Source organism: Chelonia mydas, chromosome 1 (genome assembly GCF_015237465.2).
Source record: "Chelonia mydas isolate rCheMyd1 chromosome 1, rCheMyd1.pri.v2, whole genome shotgun sequence".
Lineage (NCBI taxonomy): Eukaryota > Metazoa > Chordata > Testudines > Cheloniidae > Chelonia > Chelonia mydas.
The window spans coordinates 107,976,870-108,000,091 of NC_057849.1; the positions used below are offsets into that span (position 1 = coordinate 107,976,870).

Below are 23,222 nucleotides of genomic sequence, written 5' to 3' on the forward strand. Positions count from 1 at the left end.
CTCTCATCCCCCGCCTTTGCTTTCCCTCTCCTTCCCCTCCCCCTGCCCCCCACCCCAGCCCCACATGGCAGCCTGGCGGGCGGGGGGCGGCTCTGGCAATGCCCTCTGGTTGTGCGTGTGTGCGTTGGGGGCAGGTGTTCGTGGGCACGGAGCCCCCGCCAGGCGAGGCCCCAGGGGGTGGGGAGGGGGGATCGCCTCGGCCTGCCGCGCAGCAAACCAAGGCGCCACAAGTGGCTGCGGCTCCGCGCTGCGGCGGCGCCGGGGCTCCAGCCGGGTGGCAGCAGCCGGGCTGCTGCGGCTGAATGACGCAAGGGGCGGGAGGGGGAGGGGGGGCTGTTTGGAGAGCGCGGGATTAGCGAGCAGGAGCGAGGCCTGACCTCGGGATCAGCGGCCAGTCAAACCCATTTACACTCACCCAGCGGAACACTGACGGCTCCCGCTGCAGCAAGCGGCCGGCCGGGCAACAGGTGAAACCAGCGTCCCCCCGCTGCGCCGGCGTGGGGGCGGGGGATCGGGCCAGAGGGGAGCGGGAGGGTGGGACGCGCCATCGCCGCGGAGGGAGGGGACAGGAGGCCGCTGGGCTCGGGGAGGGTGGGCCGCTGCCGACCGCAGGAGGGAGGAGGCTGGCCCGGTGTGGGGAGGGGCACAGGCCGAAGCCGGCGGGCAGAGGCACTCCGGGAGCAAGCCATGCGCTGCCTCTTCCCATGATGTCGCATTTGGCCCCAGCTTTTCCTCCCCTTTCCCCCGCAGGGCAGCAGATGGAAAGGAATCGATGTCCCCACCCAGCGCAGCCTCCGGCGTGCGGCTCAGCCCGGGAAAGGCCAGGGCCGGGATGGGCAGGGCGCAGCTCCCGTGGCCAGACAGGGCCAGTCTGTGTTTCGCGTGGGACGCAGCAGCTAGGTCGGGCAAAAGGGCTCCGAAGGAGACCAAAACTCGCTCCGTCCGCTCAGTGGCCGCCCACCGGGACTCCTCCCCGGTCCAGAGCCGCCCCTGCTCCTGGAGGGGGGTTGAAGAAGTGCCAAGGTGCACGTACACAACTGCCCGGGCACTCGCGTGAGTGCGCCTGCAACTTGCCTTCCCGTGCGCTGAATCGGGCGGCGCGCGCCCGCGAAACGCCCGCGCGCCCCACCGCCACCGCCCGGCTGGCACGTGCAGTGCTGCCGCTGAGCTTTCCGAGACCTCTCCTGTGCCCGCCGCAGTATTTCTCAGGGACTTCTCACTCAGCTTCCAGAAGTGAGATAGCCCCAAGAGACACGGCGCTGCTCAGCGCGGTGCCATACAAGGACGCACAATGAGCAGGAGACAACCCCGAGGAGCAAGCACAGCCTGGGCAAAACAGGAACTAACGCCGATGAACCCAACCATCCTTGGAAAGAGTCTCTTGAGAATGGCCCCGTTCCACTTCTAGTGAAACCACACTTATTTTAAGGGTTGGCACCATGTATTGAGAGGAGATCCCCTGGCATGGCCCTTTAATCAGGCAGAAGTGGTGCCCACTCATTCTGATTTACGTTCTTTACCACCTCCTGGGCTTCATAGGAAGGACAGCCCCAGCTCAGCCCTGGAGAAGTGTAGCTCCAGTGGGGAAGAAGGAAGGCTGGTGGTCACAGGGGTATATGGGTGTCAGTGGTTGGACTGCGCCCCGCGGGGACCAGAAGAATGCACGTCCCATATCAAGGGAGCCCCGCATAACCCAGAGAACGAGAATGAAACGGGCTCTGAACAAAGGAAAACCGAATGTCACAGGAGGAATAGGAGTAAGCGGTCTCACACAGCTTGTCGGGAGGGCGAGATGAGGGAGAGTAAGGGAGACCCAGAGTCCAGGGAAATGCAGCCCTTGCAGGGCCTGACAAGAAAACGGAACCTGAACAACTCGATTTCTTGCAGTTCCTGTGGTGTGGGGAGAAAGGGGTCTCCAAAGGGCCAAAGGAAATTTACGGTGACATGGAGAGGGAGCGCTCACCCGGTGGAAATTGAGACATAATAGAGATAGGGGGCTAGATCCTTTACTTGTTTGCGTTGGCAGAGCTCCATTGAAGTCAATAGAATTATTACAGTTTACACCAGCTGAGGATCTGTCTCAGGGATCCCGCGCAGATTAAAGGAAAGTAGCTCCAGGAGGACAAGAGAAAGGAGCTCTGCAGAGAGGTAAATATTTAACCACCTCCAAGCAGACGGGGTTTGATCCTAGCTTACGTCATCACCTCCAGGACAATTCCTGAGTTAAAACAACAAAAGAAGGGAGCCTGAAATACGGAGCTGAAGTTATTTTATTCCCCAAAACATTAAAGAGGAGAAGGTTTTTTAGCGTGGAAATAATTTTTATTGCCCAGCAAGGCAAGACCTGCAGTGGTAATTGTTTTATAGCAGAAGACTTCAAACTTCAGACTTGGTAACGGAAACTGACCGCTCCGAAGAATATAATGAAATATTTGTCTATCGGGGGAAAATATGCAACAGAAGCTATCACACAGGAGTTCTGAGGCTTTCGTCATGACAAAAAATGTTGCTGGTTTTGTAGGAATTGGAAACTATTTTTCAGCTTTGCGGTTGGATCAGGAAAACGCTGGTGGACTAAGGATGATGGGTCTGTATAGTGGGGATCATTGGGCAAATCGGCCTGAGGCCTAATGCAAGACTTGGACTCAGATTGCCTTCAACACACGCATGGAAGGAAGAGCGGGAAACAAAGTCTGATCGCTGATGTAACAATTCCCGGAATTTGTGAGCAGCAAGAAGAGGGGGACGTTGAAACTAAATGCCTTAGACACTGGCTAGAAAATCAAAACCGTGGGAACTGGTGGCGTCTATGCTTCAAGTCTGAGCCAGTTTGGGATGCCATGTGAGTATTTTTCTGCACCGTATGTTCTTAAGGCATTTTCCTGCACCGAAGTCGTTGAACTCTCCTGACGAAGCATGTAATTATGTTGGTTGATTAATATGATTCATTCTAGTTAACACCTCCAGGTCCTACTGTTCCAGCTTTCAGTATGGGTATCTCCCATTCATTTGGAGAAGAAGGGATAAAGGGTTCCCACCGAAGGAAGGCTCCTTTAGCGACCTGGAAAAGAGACTCACTGAAAATGCAGAGAAAGGGGGAAATATCTTAGCTAGTCCAAGATGTACAATCGATAGAGGGAGAACATAACTCTGGAGAACGTGAAGAAGTGCAACTTCGACCAGACAGGAGGGGTCCTGCAGCATGCAGGGGAGTGTGCCTCCCACTGGAAGAACAGGCTGTGCGAGGGCTGAAGAAATAGAGCAGACACCATCACCAGGAAACGTAGACTGGAAATAGAGCATTTAAAAATGGAGGCGCTGTCACCAGAAGGAGGGATAGAAAGTTTAGCAAGGGATAGAACTCTCCATAACGACTGGAAACGCGCGCCGAACAGCGACACCCTAGGTTCTGGGCGGGATAGTTTACGAAAGGGTGGGGGGAAATATGGAAACCTTTGTTTTCTGGGCCACATTATATTGCACGTACACATTTCACAAATATTCAGCTCTTCTTGAAGGCGGAACGAACGCAGAGGAATGACATAGAAAAACTGTTTTGCAAGAACGTTTTTTCATTGGTTCGATCCTAGTCAGGGTTGCAAAATTTAATGGGAGACTCTTCAAGCTGAAAGTTTGCAAGCTGTCTTATCGTAAAAGAGACAATGAGTCCTGGGAAGAAAGGCTTAATTTTTCAATCTCGATCAAAATAAAAAATATATACCGCTCTAATTGGAAAAAGGCCAGGCTCTGGGACACTTCAAATGACATGAGGTGTACATTCTCTCTCTCACAGAGAGAGAGAGAGAGAGGATTTCTCCCCTCTTGAAAAAAAATTGAGTAATTAATTATCAATGATCTGGTTGGCGAAACATACTGAAGTGCTTCCTAACTTTACCTATACCTAAGAGCAGACAGAGAGGTTTGTTTGTAATATATGTATGGAGAGTCTACCATTGAGTCACTTCATGGCTCTCAGTCAAACGGTACGTAGTGCAGGGTAGTTGGAATTCTTTCCAGATATTAGAATTGGAATTTAGAAAATGAACAGGAAAAATAAAACTCCCATGCAACGAATTTACTTTGCCCTTTAAAAGGGAGAGAGAGAGAGAGAGAGAGAGAGAGAGAGAGGACGAACACTAGGACAAGAAGCATCCTTAGAGAACGAAAAGTTTTCCAGCTAGGAAAGCTATACCGGGAAAGGGGTTGAGGGTGTATAATATCTAGGCTACCACTCCCCAGAGAGATGCAGATCCCAGACGTAGTGAGGGTGTTTAGCTAAAGATAGGTAAACAGCCAAAAATCATGCACAGAAAAAAGTACAAACAAACAAAAAACAATAGTGTGTCACAAAATATCATGAGATGAAGAGGAAGGATTATAAACATGCAATGCATTCTCAGACTGGGTATTTGGTAATCCACAATCTGGCATCAAATAACTAGTTTAGCATCTAACAAAATAAGAATGGGAAAAGCGAAGAAAAATAAGCACGCAAATTACATTTTTCGAAACATTCTTGTGCTGAGCTTCCAGTTAATGTGCTAACTTTGGGTAGCTGGAAACCATGGCTAAGAAAGATGTCATTAACGTGTCAACTAAATGCTCCTTTTAATACAGCAACTCACAGGTCATAATCTAAATAAAGCCTCTTTATTTGTTTTCCTTTCAATCCGCAGCTGCAGGAGTAAGCCACACATGGTTTTCGCGAATATAACAACATTCTAGGAGCTGTGAAGTGAGCCTAGCTAGATAAGTGGTCCAATCTCAAGATGATAAACATGCCAAAAGTTCCAAATACTTAAGATATGAACACCATGTGTTTCTTGACCAAGAAAGAGGGATACATTCATAGACAAATTTGCTGACTTTGGATTTATACTTTTGTTGTAAAAGAGACATTACAAACATTTTAAGAAGATGCAGGAAACACCCATTAAAAAGGTCTCTTGCTATTTGGCAAAATTATTGGGCAACATCTGGATTGGTACTTATTTAAAGGAAAACTTTAGTGTAAATTCACCAGATCGTTACTTCTTTAATTACTAATGTGCTGTAGCATGTTCTTGTTCTGTATATCTCTGTGTGTTTATAACTGAAAGTAGCAAATGTTATTTAAGAAATCTCTTCAACTTTTCTATTGTACCTCTGAATGGAAGCTGCCATTTTCCTGCTAACAGACACGAAATAAAAGAAGATGGGGAAAAAGACTTGTTCTGCACTGAGATAATTGGGTACAACTTTGGCTTTTGATTACCACGTTTAGATAAATTCCAGTGCAGTGTAACCTCCCCTAGCTGTACCTGTTATCTGAAACTCCCTGTTGTTTAAAATCGGGTCATGTCCCTAGTGTCGATTATTTACATTGAAAATGAGGTTCATTAGCCAAACCTTGGTTGTCAAAAGCTATTTAATGTCTCCAGTTACATTAATATAGAGTTGAGAATGAAAGAGAGAGAGGTAAGTTTAGCTTTGTTTTAACTTAGCTTACATTTGTGTCTTTGGGGATGTCGAGGAATTTCACATGAACGCATGAACTGGCCCCATCCATCTCTGCAGGGCGCCTCCCATTCCTGCGAAAGACCTCTGTCCCATCACCCTCCTTCAGCTCAGCATGTCAGACTCCACCTCTCCTCAGAGACCAGGTGGAATCGTAGTGCTCTTGACAGGTGATATCTGGAACAGAGGTCGGGCTGCAGGGGGTAGAATTCTGAGTTGAGGGTAAGTGAGGTTTAGTGTCGAGGGTGCACTCCAAAGTGAGAGGAAGGATGATGTGGGCCAGTGGTCCAGCCTGGTCCAACAGTACCACACTGGAGAAAGGAAGTGGGAGTGCCCAGCTTGAAAGCCCGCTTTCTTTCAGGGAGAGGCACAGTTTATCTGACTTCGTCTGAAATTCCTGGCCCTGGCTGTAATTTAGCTCAAATCCGCATTCTAAATTCAGTGCTTTTCCTGTTGTCTTCTATATAGAATGAGTTTCTTCCTCCCCTGATTTCCTATTGACTGGCAACAAAATGGCAACTCCCAGGAACTAAGTTTTTACCTGTCTTTCTAAAATAACGACAACAATATTTCCTGCTGTTTTTAAGTAAAGTCAATGAATGCTGGAATTTGGACAGAGCACTGGAGTTCTCCTTTTAAAGAAAACCTGCTAATATGTGAGACTTGTGGCTAGGATATATTTTTCCTGTGCACAGAACACAAAATAGAAACGTTAATTTAAATGGACCCTTGAAAAAGAAACAAACATATTCACAGGGTAATCTTGCAGTACAATAAAAGGCCAAGGGAAAACTCTCCTGTTAAATGAATAGCTGCATTAGGTCAATACCTTTCCTTGTATCGAATCAAAGATACTTCAGATTATAACAGCGTTCTCCCTAATGTTACATCTTAAATATATACATTTCGTATGCGTTTTACAGAATATTGCTGCTTTATCAACACAAGAACAGTAACACAGGAGGTGCAGGCAGGAATGCTGATGCAAGATTTGCTACTTGGGTAATTTCTTCAAGGACAATTTCTTTCCAAATAGTGCCTAAGGAGACACAAAATCAGAGTTTAGTGTCTGTCTAGCATAATCTTTTAAACTTCAAAATAAACACAGTCCCATAAATACTATTCTCAAATCGTTCAAGGATTCTGGAAACTTTACAATACAATTATTGCAAAGTACTAAGATCACTACCACTGACCCTTCAACCATACTGCACAAATATTGCCAAATTGAATTCCCCTATTATTTCTCGGAGCCAGCAGACTGCGGGGGCGGGCAGGGGGACGGGAAGAAGAGCTCTTTTTTAAAGTGAAAGAAATTTCAGAAGTCTGTAGGAAAACGGTCTGAAGCTAGATAGATTAGTATTGTCTCTTGTTCAACCTACATGTCTCCTGCAGGTTATTTTTTCTCTAGTACAAATGTAATTTAATAGCTGAGGTTGATATTGTTTCACTTTCAGCTATCTGCTCTATACTCCGGTCTCATTCTACACTAGATGATTACCTGACTATCCTATATGCACAATTTAAAGGGAATTACCTATTACTTCAATTATTTGTTTCTTATCAACTGATGTTACACTACAAGGATTTGCATTGAAAGGACACAAAGAAGGAGCAAGTCATGGCACATTGCCAAATAAAAGAGTAATGTTCTGGTGAATTTAGACTAAATAATTTACTGCTATATAAAAGTGGAAAAGTGGAAGGTGAACCCTTTGACCAATAAATCTCTTCTGCATGTGAAACCCTTATCTTGTCCCCTCCAATATATTCCACACTAGGAAGCCATCATCATTGGCTCTGGTTTGTTATTTGTAAACCTTGATCTTCTGCACTCGGTGTCCTAAATATGGATAATTAGCATCAGTTTATCACGCCTCTGCATATTTTCTCTTCTCTCCAAACATGCATGCTTCTATTGGCTGCCATTCTGTCACAGAAGATTATGGAGACAGATTGCAGAGAATGAATGTGCTAAACGAGATTAGGAAGGAATAGAAATAGCAACTTGGCCAATAAATTCCTCGTGAGAGCCTTATCATACAATTACACGTTGACTTGTTTCACACTCTCCCAGCCTCTTAATCCAACGCCCCCACCAAGAATAAAATTTCACTAATTTCTGAATTACTTCATAGCCTCATGACTTGTCACCGAGAATGGCTGGAAGAAGCAACACGGTCGAAAATAGCACATCAAACTTCCAAAAGGAAAAGAAACGTTCAAGGCAGAAATGGCTGGAGGTTTAAACCATTTATGAGCATGTTTAGAAGTGTTGGAGCCTCCACCGTTTCACGTGGCAAGACTTCACCACGAAACACTGGCGCGTTTGCTTTTACCTCCAAACTTTTGTTTTAAAAAAGACACCGAATTGATGCTGCTAAATTGTTTTAAGTTCACGTTTGCTGCACTGAAATATTACTGCTAAACACCGTACAGACGTGCCAGACAGCTATTGCAAAACTATTTACTTCTCTTACTAGTTTCTTGAACGTCCCTGAAATTAATGTAGTCAATTAGGAATAGGTTAAGGGTCTGGTAACACTGTTGGGACAATACGCCTGTGCAGTTACAAGAAGTAGGTGTCCATTCAGATCTTTGGGAATAATTACAACCAATGAAATGGATGAGATATTTTCAGTGTGGATATTAGAAACCATGACTTATATTATTTAATATTAAAAATCAAATCAACCTACCTATGTAGGTAGGGACAGTGAAAAAAATCTCAATTTTTTAAGAGACTAAAGAAATATTACTCACTCCAGCCTAGAACATGTCTACGTCTTGCATAGTGATGCTACGGTTTGTGGTACTGTTGTTTTAGTTATTTTGGATAAACGGAGGGAGAGAACAAAAAACCCCCACAGAAGTCCCACAGAGAAGCCCCCAACTCAATGGAACTAAACTAAATACTATTAGATTGTGCCCTACAAGTTGTTTAACTGTTTTAGCAGATTTAAGATTTTGCCAACTTTCTGTTATTGTAAAATGACTGCTTGAAGGAGACCTTATCTGTATGAATGGAGTTGTTTTTTTAAAATAAAAGTGAGCCGATAGCTGCCTTAAAAAGCATGAGTTAAACAACGAAAAAGTAGTGCCAACTGCTTTCAAGTTGACTGGCACCATTTTTGCTGCACGCTATCCCTATGTCAGGAGATGCTGAATACGTTTAATGCAGCAAGAAGTTATATTTTAATTACAAGTGTAGAGTGGATTCAATTAATAATGAAGAAAAGAAAATACGGCTGACTGGGAACTTTTCTTAAAACATCTAATCCCAGTGAAAAAGAATAAAATACTCTATACAATATATTGTATCATAAAACTCTACTGAAAATAAATGATACTGGAATGAAAGATGCCACCTTTGGCATTTTGGGTAACATGGCATCCTGAACTGCAAAACAGAGCGTACATACCTGTTGGTCAGGCCCCTTACATCAGTGGGGGGCTGAAGGGAGGTACCATCTTACCCTCGGGGATACTATCTGTAGATACTTTTTTATAAGGAGACAATACATTGAATCATTTAAAAAGCTATCCTGCAAATATACATCTAGAACCAGGACAATGGGCATGTATAGAAACTCCACTCGCAACGTCCCTGGGCCCCTAACACGTGGAATCAAAGAGGGGTTATTTTTTGGATGAGTCTTACACATTTTATAGCTTTTTAGTGGTTTGTTTGTAATTCACCTTTCTCTGCCTTTCCCACTGATCCTTGCCCATGCTTCCTTTCCCACATTGCAGCATGTCCACGTGCATAATTGTCCATAGCTGAGAGTCACCTTCCTCCATAGCCTTAAAACCATAACGATGCTGAAAATATTGAGACGATAAGCCTGACCTGGGGTGATACTCAGTGAGGAAGCCGCGATACCTGTGTGTTACAACAGCAGTCTTTGCACTCTGCAGTCACATGAAGTGATATTAACACACACTCCCTCCCCCCCTCACACACACACACACAAACTTTTTCTTTTTCTTTTTTTTTTTTTTTTGTATATCCCCTGAATTGGTTAGTTACATCAGGGAGAGGCGTTTGCCATTAATCTGGGAACAAACTGCTAACCTCGGTGACTGGTATTTTAGCTTTTCTTTTCTCACTTTTCTTAGTGTGGGGAAAGCAGTAAAGCTTGTGTGGACTGATTGTGAGGGGCTCCGCTGGAATTTGGCAGCCCAAAGGCTTGGAGAGCAGCCCCATGCTGACTCCTATTCAGCGGGCCAGTTTTCCGCGAGCTTTGGAAGTTTCACTCAGCCGTGCACTCAATGGCTTCACAAAGCTGATTACAAGCTTCAGCGCATTCCTGAAGGAGCCAAAAGCGACGCAGGTGCAAACGAGCCGAGGGAGCCCCTTATCCCGGTGACAGAATGGGACAAGCTGGGAAAGGCTTGGACCACACAAATCCAAGGCTCACCAGGCAGCAGCAAGCCTGCCTTGGGAACCGGGGGTCATTATCCGCTCCATTCAGCGGGGACCCAGAGGCAGCCGCACGTACCAGCACTGGGGACAGCTCCCCGGCCCCTGTGTCCCAGGAGACAGCAGCGGCTCTTCACCGGACACCTCCTCCCAGTTTATGTCAGCCGCCCTCCCTTTAAACTAGCGCATAGCTGCTACCTTGGGTCTATTCACCAGCCTCCTTCCGTCTCCCAATTGTAACTCAACGTACAATAGCTTTTAGCCCCACAGTACGAAATACCTATGCTTTGTTTGTCTTTAACCCCACACACATGAAATCCTCCTCCCCCTCCTTCCTGATATAAAATATTGCTCTAGGATCTAACTTGAAATCCAGCATGGAAAATGAGCGGATCCCAAATGCCAGCCTCTTGATTGAAGTTCCTGAACACCACATTTTAAAGTGTATCTTTTAATGGGGCATTTCAGGGAGAAATAAGCAGATCCTGCCTCGGTCTCTAGGTAAATCCAATTCCCATATAACCTTACTGCAACTGTCAATATCTAGTCATTGTTTTCCTACACAATGAAAGCAGCCCCCAGTCCCTGTCCTGCCTCCTTCCCGAACGAGTGCGGGGGTGGGAAGGAGTCGAGGAGGGGTCTCTTTCTTGGCTGAAATGGGCGTTGTTGGATTTTATTTGGGGTTACTGGGCGACTCTCCCTCTCCCCCGTTTCTGACTCCCCTTGCTTTTCCCTCAGCCAGGCGAAGAAGCCGCAGTTTACTTTGCGGTGAAATTAATTACGGCCCTTCCCCGCTATCAATTACTGAGAAATCAGCCTTTCCTGCAGAGAGGAGGAATAATCAAGGGGCTTTCAGTCTGGGGAGCCTCGGACTTGAGCGTGCACAATGCAGCAAGGGAATTGCAGGACTGCTGGTCACTAGTTTCACATGCAAATAGGACCAGCCTCCACGTTACTAGGATGACTTTATTTTTTTTAAGGACTGTATTATTGCGTTGATTTTTAACAAGCCCCCCCCCCCTTTTCTTACAGCGAGGGGATCCTTGCTGCTACCTCTTCCTTGGGGCGCATTTCCTCCTGGTTTAACTGCTGTCCCACCTCCATGTTAATTTCGCCCCAGAGAAATGAAGGCAGACTGGCTGGTAGCTAATATAAAGCGATCTCCCAGTCCCTGGGCGCTCCCGCTCTCGCCCTTGCCGTGGCCATGCCCCTGCACGATCGTGATGTGCGGCTGGCATGGCAGAGGCATGAACCCCCCCCCCCCCCAGCACCAGCCCATGCCCCCGCCCTCCCGCTGAAACCCCCAAGTTCTCGTTGTCTTTCCGGTTTGCAGAATGTCGAGGAGGCAGGCAGCGGTGCATTTGCTTGTGTGGAGCGCACCGCCTGCAAGCGGTTGCCTTGGCAGAAAGGTGCAGCTTTCTGATGTTCTTTTGTCTGATAACTAATTCAAGTTAATGCGATCTTTATGTAAAGCTAACAGCGGATAATTGTCTATTTTCTCGCCAACAATCTCCATCACAATCACTTATCTGGAAACCTGCGGTTGTATTAATCGCTATATTCCCCGAGATAAGCGTCTCTCGAATTATCAGTAAACACTAGAGGGAAATTAAACAAACTCCAGAGCCACTTAAGTTTCCTGTGCAGCTTTAACCCCATCCATTGGGGGCGGGGGGGAAAGGGAGGACAGAAAATCTGGGACCTAAATACAGAGCTAGGTCGCAGTACGTGAGAGGTAGGGAGGGGGGTACAGGGGAGATGGGCCTGATTTTGTTTGTTTGTTTTATGTGACTTTTGTGTTTGAGAAATACAGCAGCAACCTCTGTTCGGTGTCTGGGGCTCTGCCTTTTGTAGCATGTGGGACTTTACAGGCAATTCTTGTAAATCAGGTAATTAAGTGTATTAGAAGCTTCAGGGGAAAAAAGAAGCCAGGAGATAATGCACTGAGAGATTAAGAAAAGTTGTATGGCTTTAGTTGGGTTATACCAGGGAGAAAGGAGTTCCTCCTTCTGAAAATCTCCATAGTAGCAAATTTTTGGCAATATTTATACTAGAGATTTATTTAAACCTCAGGAGAAAAAGAGCGAGAGAGTGAAACTTCGGTGGGAATATGTTTTACTGCTTAGATCCCATCAGTTCTGTTAGGTGTAAAGAAATTATAGCAAATTGTTCTGGAAACCCCTCAAGGGAAAACATACTCGTATGGCAAAGATTTTGTCTTTTTGAGATGAAGTCAAAACAGCAGTGTCGAATGAAATTTATTTTAGGGGTAGGGGAGGGAGAGTGTGGGGGTGGGTTGGGGTGGAGGGTGTGTGTTGGCGTGCTGCAACAAAAAGCCAGCCCCTGACATTTCATTCGGAAGCCTGGGACAGTACAGAGTTTTCAACTCGTGGGGAGGGGAATGCGGTTTAATCCATCCTCTCCTCACTCATGACCCTCGCAGATAACCGCTTTCTGTCTGCCAACTCAGAACACAGCCCCTTCCTTTTCCTGGGAAATAGCGGGTTTCAGAGTGAAGCTGTGCGCTGCTTATTAATAATCACCATCACACTTAGTATCTATACAGGGGCTTTGCATGTTCATAGCGCTTTAAAAACACTAATTAATTAATCTTGCCGTTTAGTTATAGAGCAGGCAACAAAGAACTGTAAAGCATGACTTTGTCCTGTGGTTAATTTTTAAAAAATAAACTTTTACATATAAAAGCCTTTAATTAAGCAGCTCTCTTTTTGGCCGCGGGGGCGGGGTGGGAGGGGGATGGAGGGGGAATAGATACTTCTGTGATATTTTTATATGTAAAGGCATAATGGTTCCATTAAACAACTGATTAGGTCTTTCTAAATACTAAAACTGCTTGAACTCTGCGGTTGTTTGTTCCTCTTGAGCTGCAGGTTCCCAGGGTAGCTTTTTCTTATGGCATTTGAGAGTCATCCCACTTCATCTCTCACCTGAATCTTGTCATCTCTGCCATCTTGAAGTGATCTGTGAACAATGCAGGTCCCTTGGACAGCCCAAGCTGGTCAATCAGGCAGAACAGACTATGCAAATGGAATGGAAAGGCGAAGCGATGGAGAACACTGGCTCCCATTGTCTTGAGAATTTCAAAGCGAAGCCCAGCTGCAGCAGCGTTGCTGTCTCGGACCTTGGTTGCTACTCTAATGTCATCATTGCAAAACATCAGATTTTGAAAACTATACACTCTGAATGCACGAGCAGCCCTCTGCAGAGATTTCGCTTTTCCATAACACGTTTGTCAGGCACAAAAACCTAAGGTTGCCTAGGGAAGAGGCAGGGGGAGGAGATTCGAGCACCATTATTTGATTAGATTTATAGTTTCCTCTTATTATTCAATCATATACTATTAGATAACTGTTGTGGATCTGATGCTAAATGTCCTCCCCCTTAGTTTTCTTGCAACGTGCCTCAATTTCCTGTTGCCTCTAGAGTCAAATCAGTTTGTCGGTTATCTTCAACTTAGTTTATATTGTGTTTTAGCAGTTTTTGAGGCGACCTAACTAGCTTGCTCCAGTCTTGTAAACTGCCAGTGAAACATTTCTTAAATCTTTGTTTGCAGTTCTTAAAATATATAGAGCGTTGCAGGGTAAAATAGTCAGACTATGTCTCTGCAAGGAATTAATACAGAAACGTAGTTATGTTTTAATGAAGGCTCTGACATTTTTGAGCAACCAGTTTTTAATGATCTTAAATAGCTGTCCCTATTAAATATACATTAAAGCCCTGCTTAAGATCTTCAGTTTCCAGTGTGAGGACCACAGTTAAATTCCTTAGATGCTACATAAAAATAAAACTTCATCTTAGTAGAATTTAACGCTGTTGAAATGTTACTGTGTATTTTTTCAAGGACGAGATCTCTGAACATGTTTCACTTACAATTTCTTTTCCTTTTCTTTTGCCTTTAGATGACTTTTGTGATCACCATGTGGTTAGCTGAGGAAACGCCTCTCTCAAACGCCTTCATGTCAGGAGACTGCACCTAGGAGCATACGTCTATGTAGCCAATGTTTCCCCTCCCCCCGCTTTCTCAGTTATCTTTCAGGAACTAATGCACATATAGATTGATTATATTACATTATTAAATGGTGGAATGTTCACACATTTTAATCCAGACTTTAATTTAGAACAGAGCATGTTTAGTATTCACGTGCGAACAGGGAAAAAGTGTCATCTTGATAAAACAACTACTCTTCAGTGAAATCTAATCGTATTTTTTGCAGTAGCATACACATTTCAACTGACCTTTTCTGTTCTATACGTTAACTCTTTTACTGTAAAGGATGTGATCTTTTCATGAACAATACGAGTTCAAGGAAAGGGTTCAGACAGGTCTTAATACTGAAGTTATCTAGGATTAAGGAATTCCTATTAAAAGTCATTTCGTCATTTTCAGAATAAAGTGACTGAGGATCTAAGAAAAAATGGATGGGATTACCGTAAAGAAACGAGAGAAAAAAAACCAAAAGCAAATGAGATCATTATATTATAACAGTTGTGACATTTGATCTTCTGGCTGCAAGCTTTTTTTCACTTAGGCGAAGAGAAACCCGTTTCCAATCCTTAGTACACAAAATACAAATTATGGTTTAAAAGGCAACCAGAGAAAAAGTCAACATAAAAGCCCCGTTTCATGCAAATAACCAAATGCGGAAAGGGAGCACACAGCCCTCCACTCCTCCAGCCCATGCCCATGTCACTGGTCATGTTTAAATGGAAATTGTGTATGTTGGAAATTCTGCACCGTTTCTCTCAAACAGATTCCCGGGCGAACATCTCCCCAGCCCCTTTTCTCCACAGTAAAGCTGACCACTGAAAATATAAGATGTGCAATCTCCGCATCCAGTTTACTTCCTGAGGATGCCCTGGGTATACCTCAGCTCCTGCTGGCCTTAGCTAACCCGAAATGCAGACAGCCACAGAGCGCCAATGCTGTTCACCGGGGAGGTCAGAGTCTGGGTTCCAGCGCCAGCAGGGATATCTTCAGCTGCCTGGGGTGTCTAATTGCTGTGTAGAAAGTCCAGCCGCAGGGTTTGTTTTGCGGTGTAGACATACTCATTAGCCAACAGATAAAGCAATGTTTGCATGGGACCATCACAGGTGCATGGGCCAAATACTCTGCTGGCATAAACCAGCGCATCTCTAACTGGAGCTCTGCTATTTGGCCCTAGCAGGGAATTTGGCCTCCTAGCTAACAAGTACGTTGGGCAGAGGGTAATTAGGTTGCAGCTAGTAAAGAGGCCCAGTTGTCCCTCCACTCACATGTTATCTCTTATCTTGCTGGTCAAGACCCTTCCCCAGGAAGGAAACTCCACTGAAAGGCCCTGCCCAGGAACCTGGCCAGCCAATATAGTCTTTAGTATCCTTTTTTTAAAACTGGGCCTCGGCCGGCCACCTTTGGTCATGTGCTCCTTTCTGTTTACACCGGAACCCCGAAGCAGATCGGGAGCCCCAGCGCCAGGAGGAAGCATAAAGGTGCCCAAAACTTCCGCCTCCCGCTGCTGAGCGGGTTCCCCTTCCAGAGAGCAGCCGTGCGCTCCCTGGGAGCGAGCCCCGAGGCGTGGCCATGGCGAGCCTGGATCTGTGTCTTCCCGGGGCTGCGGGGAGGGGGATGGAGAAGGAGCGATGCTGGGTCGGGAGCGAACTTAGTCGAACCGGGAGGTTGACAGCTGCGGAGCTGGGTAACAGTCTCCCTTGTCTCATGCACCAATCTTCCCCATCAACTCCCTCCCCAAAGCACACTTTCTCCCCAAGCCTAAAGCCTTTCGGAAAGGAGCGTTGTTTGTCACATCCCTGAGCCACCTCCCGCCTGCCCCGGCGCCAGGTGCAGCGCGCTGAACTGGTTTGATCGGGTCCACATTGGCTTGTGCCCTCTTTGAATGCTTGTGCAATCTGGAGCATGCTGCCTTTGCCTCCCGCCTATCATACCACTCAGTGTGACCAGATGCAACGATTTTATAGGGACAGTCCCGATATTTGGGGCGTTGTCTTATATAGGTGCCTATTACCCCCTACCCCCTGTCCCGATTTTTCACCCTTGCGATCCGGTCACCACTCCATGATGTGACTTTGGCACGGGTGGCTTCTGAGTTTCGCAGAGCTCATCCCGTACACCAGCAGGGTGGTGGTCACATTGATAGGACGTCCCAAACAAACTTTAGCGAAACCGGTATCCTTTCTCCCCCCACCCCCACCCCCCGGCGACCATCATCACCCAGAGAGTCTTCTTCGGCTGTTTGCTCTGCATCTGCTCCCAAGCCAATATTTAAAACACACCCGCTGGACTCTTGCAGAACGCAACTTCGTCTGCGCTCCCAACTTTCCACTTCCGCCCCTTCTCCCCAGCCGCAGCACCCCTGGTACATTCAGCCACGGTTATCTCTGCTCCTGCACTGACTGTATTTTTCATGGTTATTATCATCCGAGGCTGTGTAGTGCCATCTGGCACACGCGCAGGTGGGGGACGAAAATCATATAGTCAATGAATGGAGCATACAGGGGTATGCTTTTTCTTCCTTCCTATGGAGCGGTGTCTGTTCAAAATTATGCAGAGGAGATAAATGAACAATTCACCCTCGTGACAAACGATCAGAAACACCAATCATGACATTAAAAATCACTGTCAGCCAAGAATGGACAAGAAAGTGCTTTCCTCTAAATATTGCCTTGTATTTTCTTCCTTGAATGTCTCCTTTCACCTTATGTCCTCATAAGGAACAAAATTCCTTCAAGATGCTATGCCAGCTCTGTTCCCTCCGGATCTTTATTGATCTTTCAACTAGCCTATTTAATTATGAGGCATATATCTGACGTAAGTGGTACATATGAAACATCACTCCTCATAGACACCAGTTCGTCACATTATGGATCAGGTTGCAGTCCTTGAGACCTTTCTCAGTCTTACTGCTATGGTACAGTGAGCGCAATACAAATGTTTCTACTAGGCTCAGTGCAAGCTAGAAGCCAAAGCATAGCCGCCTTATTTCAAAGCTAGTTTTATAACAGAGAGATATATAATCAAAGCGTCTTTCTTTCATGAGAATGCAAATAGTGTAACATTATCGGAGATGCCTTGTGGAGAAAACCACACAATGTATTGTATTACTTGATTCATTTTCTTTCAATTTTTACTTTAATTCTGCCTAATTACTGTATTGTGATCTAAGTCAGCAATCTTAAATTAACTATCAACGAAACTTTTGAAGAACCCCTACAAGTGCTAGATAATGATGAAATTTAAATTACTACAAGTTATTGTGTAATGTCTACACAGTGGAAAAGCGAACCTGATATTTTCATTTCACTCCCTCACGTCTCATTAGGTTTTTCTTGCTTCATTTTTCAGCAGACAATTCTCTGCCTTTTCGACGATATTACAAATAGAGAAAACATCTGGGGGCATTTTGTTTTCCGCATTGGAGGAAGACGGTGCCAAAAGGAGAATGAAAATATCTCGCATCCCAGCCAGGATTCTGAACTAGGCAGACTTCTTCAGATGGGCAGCTGAATGATACATACATACCCATGTGCATGCACACATATACTGTGATAACGCTCTCTTCTTATCCTGTTGAAACAGACTAGTGGATTTCAGGACAACTCATAACATCTCTGCACCTGGACTTGGGTCTGATCTCAGACATTTTAACTTCAGGATACTCCTGGTTTAGGACCTAATCCAATGCCCATTGAAGTCAATAGAAATATTACTTCCATGGGCTTTGGATCAGGTCTTTACTCCAGTGTCATTTAGATCAGAATCCCATCTCTTCTTCTCTCTATATTTATTCTTCCATGAACTCTGATTAGTTATGGAACAAATTAGAAATGCTCAATTAGGGGGGAAAAAAGGTCGAGTTTAATTTATTTATAGCAAATAACGCTGGAAATGTTTAATATAATCAGGGGCTGATTGCAACAATAAAAACTGTAATTTGCTATATGTTTCTGATTACCTCCGGTTCTTTTAGGGTGCAGTGGGTTTTATTTGTATGCTCGTTGCTTTATTTTTTGGCTACATTTTTTGGCTACATTGCGGGTTCTATGTAACTAACGAGAGAAAGAAGAATCTATTGTAAAATACAATGTATGACAAATTCATTGCAACAAGTCAAATAATTTAAATAATGGTCTTTCAATAAATGCCAAGAGCTCAATCCCACACCTCCCTTGAACGAGGCTGCTACGTAACTGGTAAGAAAACGATCGAGGGAGACTTTTTATGCAGTAATCTATGGTGCCTGTTACAGTTGTTAAGCACTTCATTAGAAATTCAGCAAGTCTTACCAAAGGGGATCATAAACAACCGCAATTAAAAACTCAGATCTCTCTCGTCTTTGTACGGTGACGTGTATAGAAAAATATGTTTATTTTTTTTGTGTGATGACTCATTAGCTCTAATTAAACTTTACTTTAAATGTGGAGGCTAAACTGAAAAGCAAAAGAAACGTAAGCTGTTTACTGTCAGATGTTGCTGTTCTACTTTGGAACCAAGAGAACTGCTTCAAACACCACCGGCAAAAGAGATCTAAAAGAGAAATAAAAAATGGAAGGTACAAGCATGATACTGCAGTGGTAAAATAAAACCCTTATTTGCTGTAAGTGTTGACCGGTAACAAAGCTGACAGTCTCCACCTCTGTTTATTTCATATTGTAGGGCACAGGTTCAATTACAACCAAGTCCTGTAGAAAAGGGTCCTGGTGTACAAAGAAAACAAAGGTTCTACATTTTCAAATATTCAGAGTAGAGGTACTCTGGATAAATAATCCAAGATGTCGGTCAATGATCAGAGTGATAGTTCCACATGTTGAAATTATCTTGTGCCAGCTACATTGATTGAAAAAGCACTACGGACAAAAATGGCCTTATTACAAGATGTTTCAAAAGTAGATAAGAGTGGAAAGATCCCCTATCGTAAATGAGTGACCTTATCTAGATTTTAATATGGTGGTAAGTAAATTATAAATGGCTGGCAAGTGAAACAACTCTTATTATAAACCCTAAGTCCTGGGAAAGTTTTCAATATTTCAAATGGCTGGAGATGTTATTTCATAACAAATGCTTAGGACCCAATTTTTCCTATTTATTTCTCTTGTCCTGTCCCTCACATGGCCCGAGGAATAGGTAAGCCTGGATTTATTGCAAACTTTGTTACTGTTTTGCTGTGATTGTTCGGATCAACCCAGGACAAATGTGATGGCTTAAACTAATGACTGAGCATCCATTGTGTTAGTGCTGTTTCCTGGTTATCTATTTATTATTTATTTCCTGCTTGTCCTATTGTTTCTTTCTTTGTCAAGAGTCCTGTTAGCTGTGATAAAATTCCATATAACATGGCTGACAGGCCACGGGTTGGTTAAAAAGGGTAAACTGAATGATAACAGAAAGAACATATAAAGAATCCATCACAGCAGTCAGTAGGACAATACAATTTATTTTCACTAGACACCTCTTCACTACTGGTTTAGTGAGCAGATGACACATGAGCAGATGACACATAACTCACGTGAGTGGGTACTCAGTTGTTTAGGTCCTTTCGTCGCCAGTGTAAATGAACTGCCAGTGCACTCACCATTATATAAGCTCTTTGTGTTTATGGCACCATCCTGTATTTCTTGCACATTCAGTACTCACTAGGAGTTTGGAGTGTGTAAGGAATTCAGGAGAAGGCATCAATCCAGGGAGTCATATACTTGCTTGGTATTATTTCTAAATTATTACAATGGATATGAATAAAGACCCTGACATAGCCAGGTGGTCAAAGTTAGGAGGCCAGAGGTACACTGAAATGGTTTTCTGTCAGCACACAGGCTAATGCATTCCAGAATGCTTTTTCTCCTTTCTAGACATCCCTGGAGTCTGTCTCCAGTGCTCATGTTAGCAAGGTTTCCAGTCACAGAATCAGATTCCCTCTCAGTACTAAGCGAAACTGACAGCATGAAAATCTGAAAATTCCTGATAGTTTTAATAAGGAAAAGGAGAGCTTGTAAGAATATTACAGTGACTCTAGGAGCTACAGAATGGGATCCAAGAGTCCAAGACTCTAGCTGTTGCCACTTAACTATGTCGTCTCTGACAGCTATTATATATATTTATCAAACCCATCCCTGAGACCTGATCCTTTAATTATTGATTGAAATAAATGAAGTTCAGAACCAAATTCAATCCTCACATATAAATGATTAACTTTGGGAGCTCTCTCTCTGTGACTGGCAAAAAGGAAATGTTACCATATTCTGCACTTTACTGTTCATGAATACAGATCTTTGGGTAGGCAACAATTTCCATGTCTGGACTTTGGTCAAGAAAAGATATAGGCCTCTATTTTTGCATTTATGTATCAATTAGGCATCTTGTTTTGCCTGCCCAATCCAGGATTAGTCTGCCAGAGGTAAATTCAGCCCTGCCCTAAACTGGCACCGCTCTATTGGCTTCGGTGGAGTTGCCTTGCTTACGCCAGGGTTGAATTTATTCCCAAATCACAGAACATTTACCAGACATAAAACAGATCATCATAATTTGATAATCACAGTCTGAGTCTGAATCAACAGAATCCCTACATTTTGCCCATCTGTACACAGGATCAGGCAGTAGAACTGTTCTCAGATCCTAAATAAGGACCTGACCCAAAGCCCCTCAAAGTCAGCATAAAGATTCCAATTTTTGACTTCAGTGAGCTTTATATCAGGCCTATGCATAATATTCTACCCTTATTCTACATCGATTGTTCTGTGCCAAAAGCCAGGTTAAACTATGGCCCTATGAGTGTTAGAGTCACAAAATAAATCAATTTAGCTCAGCAGTACCATACAGAATTATATATCTGGCCACTGCATTATGTAGTAATATTTTATTGGATAAGTAATTGTTATGGATTTTTTTAAGGCCAGAAGAGACCATTATGATCATCTAGTTTGACTAGAGATGAGAGAAAAAAAATTGGATGAAATATTATTATAATATTATGCAAATATTATATTTGGGTTGACCAAAACACTTTGTGAATTCATGTCAAATTGGTGAATTGTTTTGGCTGAATTTTTTTTTAAACATCAAAACATTTCATTCTAACATTTTCAAAATGAAATACTTTAAACTTTTAAAATTCAAAATGGCTTTTCATTTCCAAACAACTTGCCATTTTGAATTTTATTTCCTTTTTTTTTATTTAAAAAAAAGCCTCAAAAACTAAATGAAACATTTCATTTTGGGATGAGAGAAACGTTTCACTGAAATTTGTTATACAAATTTCATTTTGGGTCAACCCAAATAGATTTTTTTTCAGTTTGATCATTGAACTGTTCACACAACTCTAAATTTGATCTCCTTCGTAATCCATAGGATTTCCTTGAATTAATTTCTGCTTCAAGGCCAAAAGCTGTAGTTGAACTAGAGCTTATCATTTAGAATAGCATCCCACTCTTGATTTTTAAAATTTCCAGTGATTGAGAATCCACCACAATCCTTGATAAGTTGTTCCAATGGTTAACTATCCTCCCTGTTAAAAATTTGTTCCTTATTTCTAGTCTGATTTTGTCTAGCTTCAACTTCCAGCCATTGGATCTTGTTATACTTTTGTTGCTGAATTGAAGAGCTCTCTATTATCGAATATCTCTGCCCCAGATAGATACCTACAGACTGTGAGCAAATCACCCTTTAACCTTCTCTTTGATAAACGAAAAAGATTGAGGCCCTTGAGTCTATCCCTAAAAGACATGTTTTCTAACTCTTTAATCATTCTAAGGACTCTTCTCTGAACCCTCTTCAATTTATCAACAACATCTTGGGTTATTCCATTGTGTTCACTTAAGTTAATTATTCTGAAACAGTTAAGCAAAATTAAGACTATTTTAATCCTGAAATTACTGGAGAAATAAATGCATAAATAAATGAGCCAGCTGGTATCCTCAGATTCATACCCCGTGTGTGAATGTTTTTCTAAAAGATCTGCTCTAGGAATTATTTTAGGGAAACTCTGCTGACTGGGTTGTACAGGAGGTTAGGCTGGATGATCACAGTGCTTCCTTCTGACCTTGGAATTTATGGATCTATCTTTGGTAGATAGAAGGATGGGAGGAGAGGATGAACGGGAGCTGTTGTGTTGTCAGCATTGTTGAAAATCAGTCCATTTCTTTGTGGGGTCTAAATACAGACTTAGGCACTAACTTTAGAGACCCATATTTTGGAAAAGCTTATTGTGTCTGTGTTGGATGAAATATAAAACCTAAATTCCTAGAGCCATAGATTCTATGGCCAGAAGGGACCACTGTGACCATCCAGGCTTGATCATGTGTGGTCATGAAAAATCCCATAACATTGCATAATCATAGAAGTGCTGGCCTAGGTGTTCTGGACAAATTCCAGCTCAATCAATCACTATGGCACAGATCCTCAAAGGTATTTAGGCACCTAATTCCCACTGAAATCTCTGGGAGTTAGAATCTAAAATACCTTTGAGGCTCTGGGTATATCTGTCCACCTAAATTCCCATTCTGATTCAATAAGATATGAAGTTCTTCATTTTTTGCCTTGACTACTATATAGAGTCCAATTGCTGTTATGTCCTATATGTCCTATATTAAAGGAAAAAAGGCAGAATCAAGTCCATTATGTTCAACCCCGGAAGTAGCTGCATTTCAGTAGTGGGTGTAATAATAGCTGTACGTCCTATATAGCTATCTCATAAGCCTGTTGGGAGGCTTAATGTTTACAAAGTTCTTTGAGAGTCTTTTATGAAAGGCACTATGGAATTGCAAACACCTAATTTTATTTATTAGTAATTATAGTCTAGCAACCTCAAATATTCCCTGTAGCATCAGCTGAGGCGAGTATTCTTTGTTTTCTGTCTTGGAATGTTGCCGTGTGTGCATTGTTTGTATGCGTTGTTAAATAGTCACTGGCTTTCACCACGGAGATGACTATGTCTAGTGCTGTATCAAGCAACTTTCTGTATATGTAAATTTGTAAAAGCACTTTCAAGTTCTCTAGGTAAAAGACACTATTTGCTATCATCATGAGAATAATATAAAATATTTATTTATATTATTCATCTTTTCTATACTATCTGTGATTTAACTGAAAGGTGAATAAAACTCACATTGCTGGAGTTCCATATTTGTCTCCTATCTGAGGAGGCTCATGTAAATTATTCCAGTGAAGCTCACTACATTGGCTTGAGATACAGCTTTTTCATACAGCAGCATTAAAAAAAATGTATGCATTTGGCATTTTTGGCTTAGCTACACCCTTATTTTGTGGAGCTGCCCTGAGAAACATAGGAACTCAGTGTAC

The 23,222-nt window shown here is 43.4% G+C and overlaps 1 long non-coding RNA gene across 1 annotated transcript; it reads left to right on the top strand.

Moving 5' to 3' along the window:
- Positions 1-282: 282 nt before the first annotated feature.
- LOC122463804 lies at positions 283-17,771 on the top strand. The gene is made up of 2 exons (XR_006287416.1): positions 283-467; positions 13,840-17,771. It is a non-coding gene; the product is annotated as an uncharacterized LOC122463804 (long non-coding RNA).
- The last annotated feature ends 5,451 nt before the right edge of the window (positions 17,772-23,222 follow it).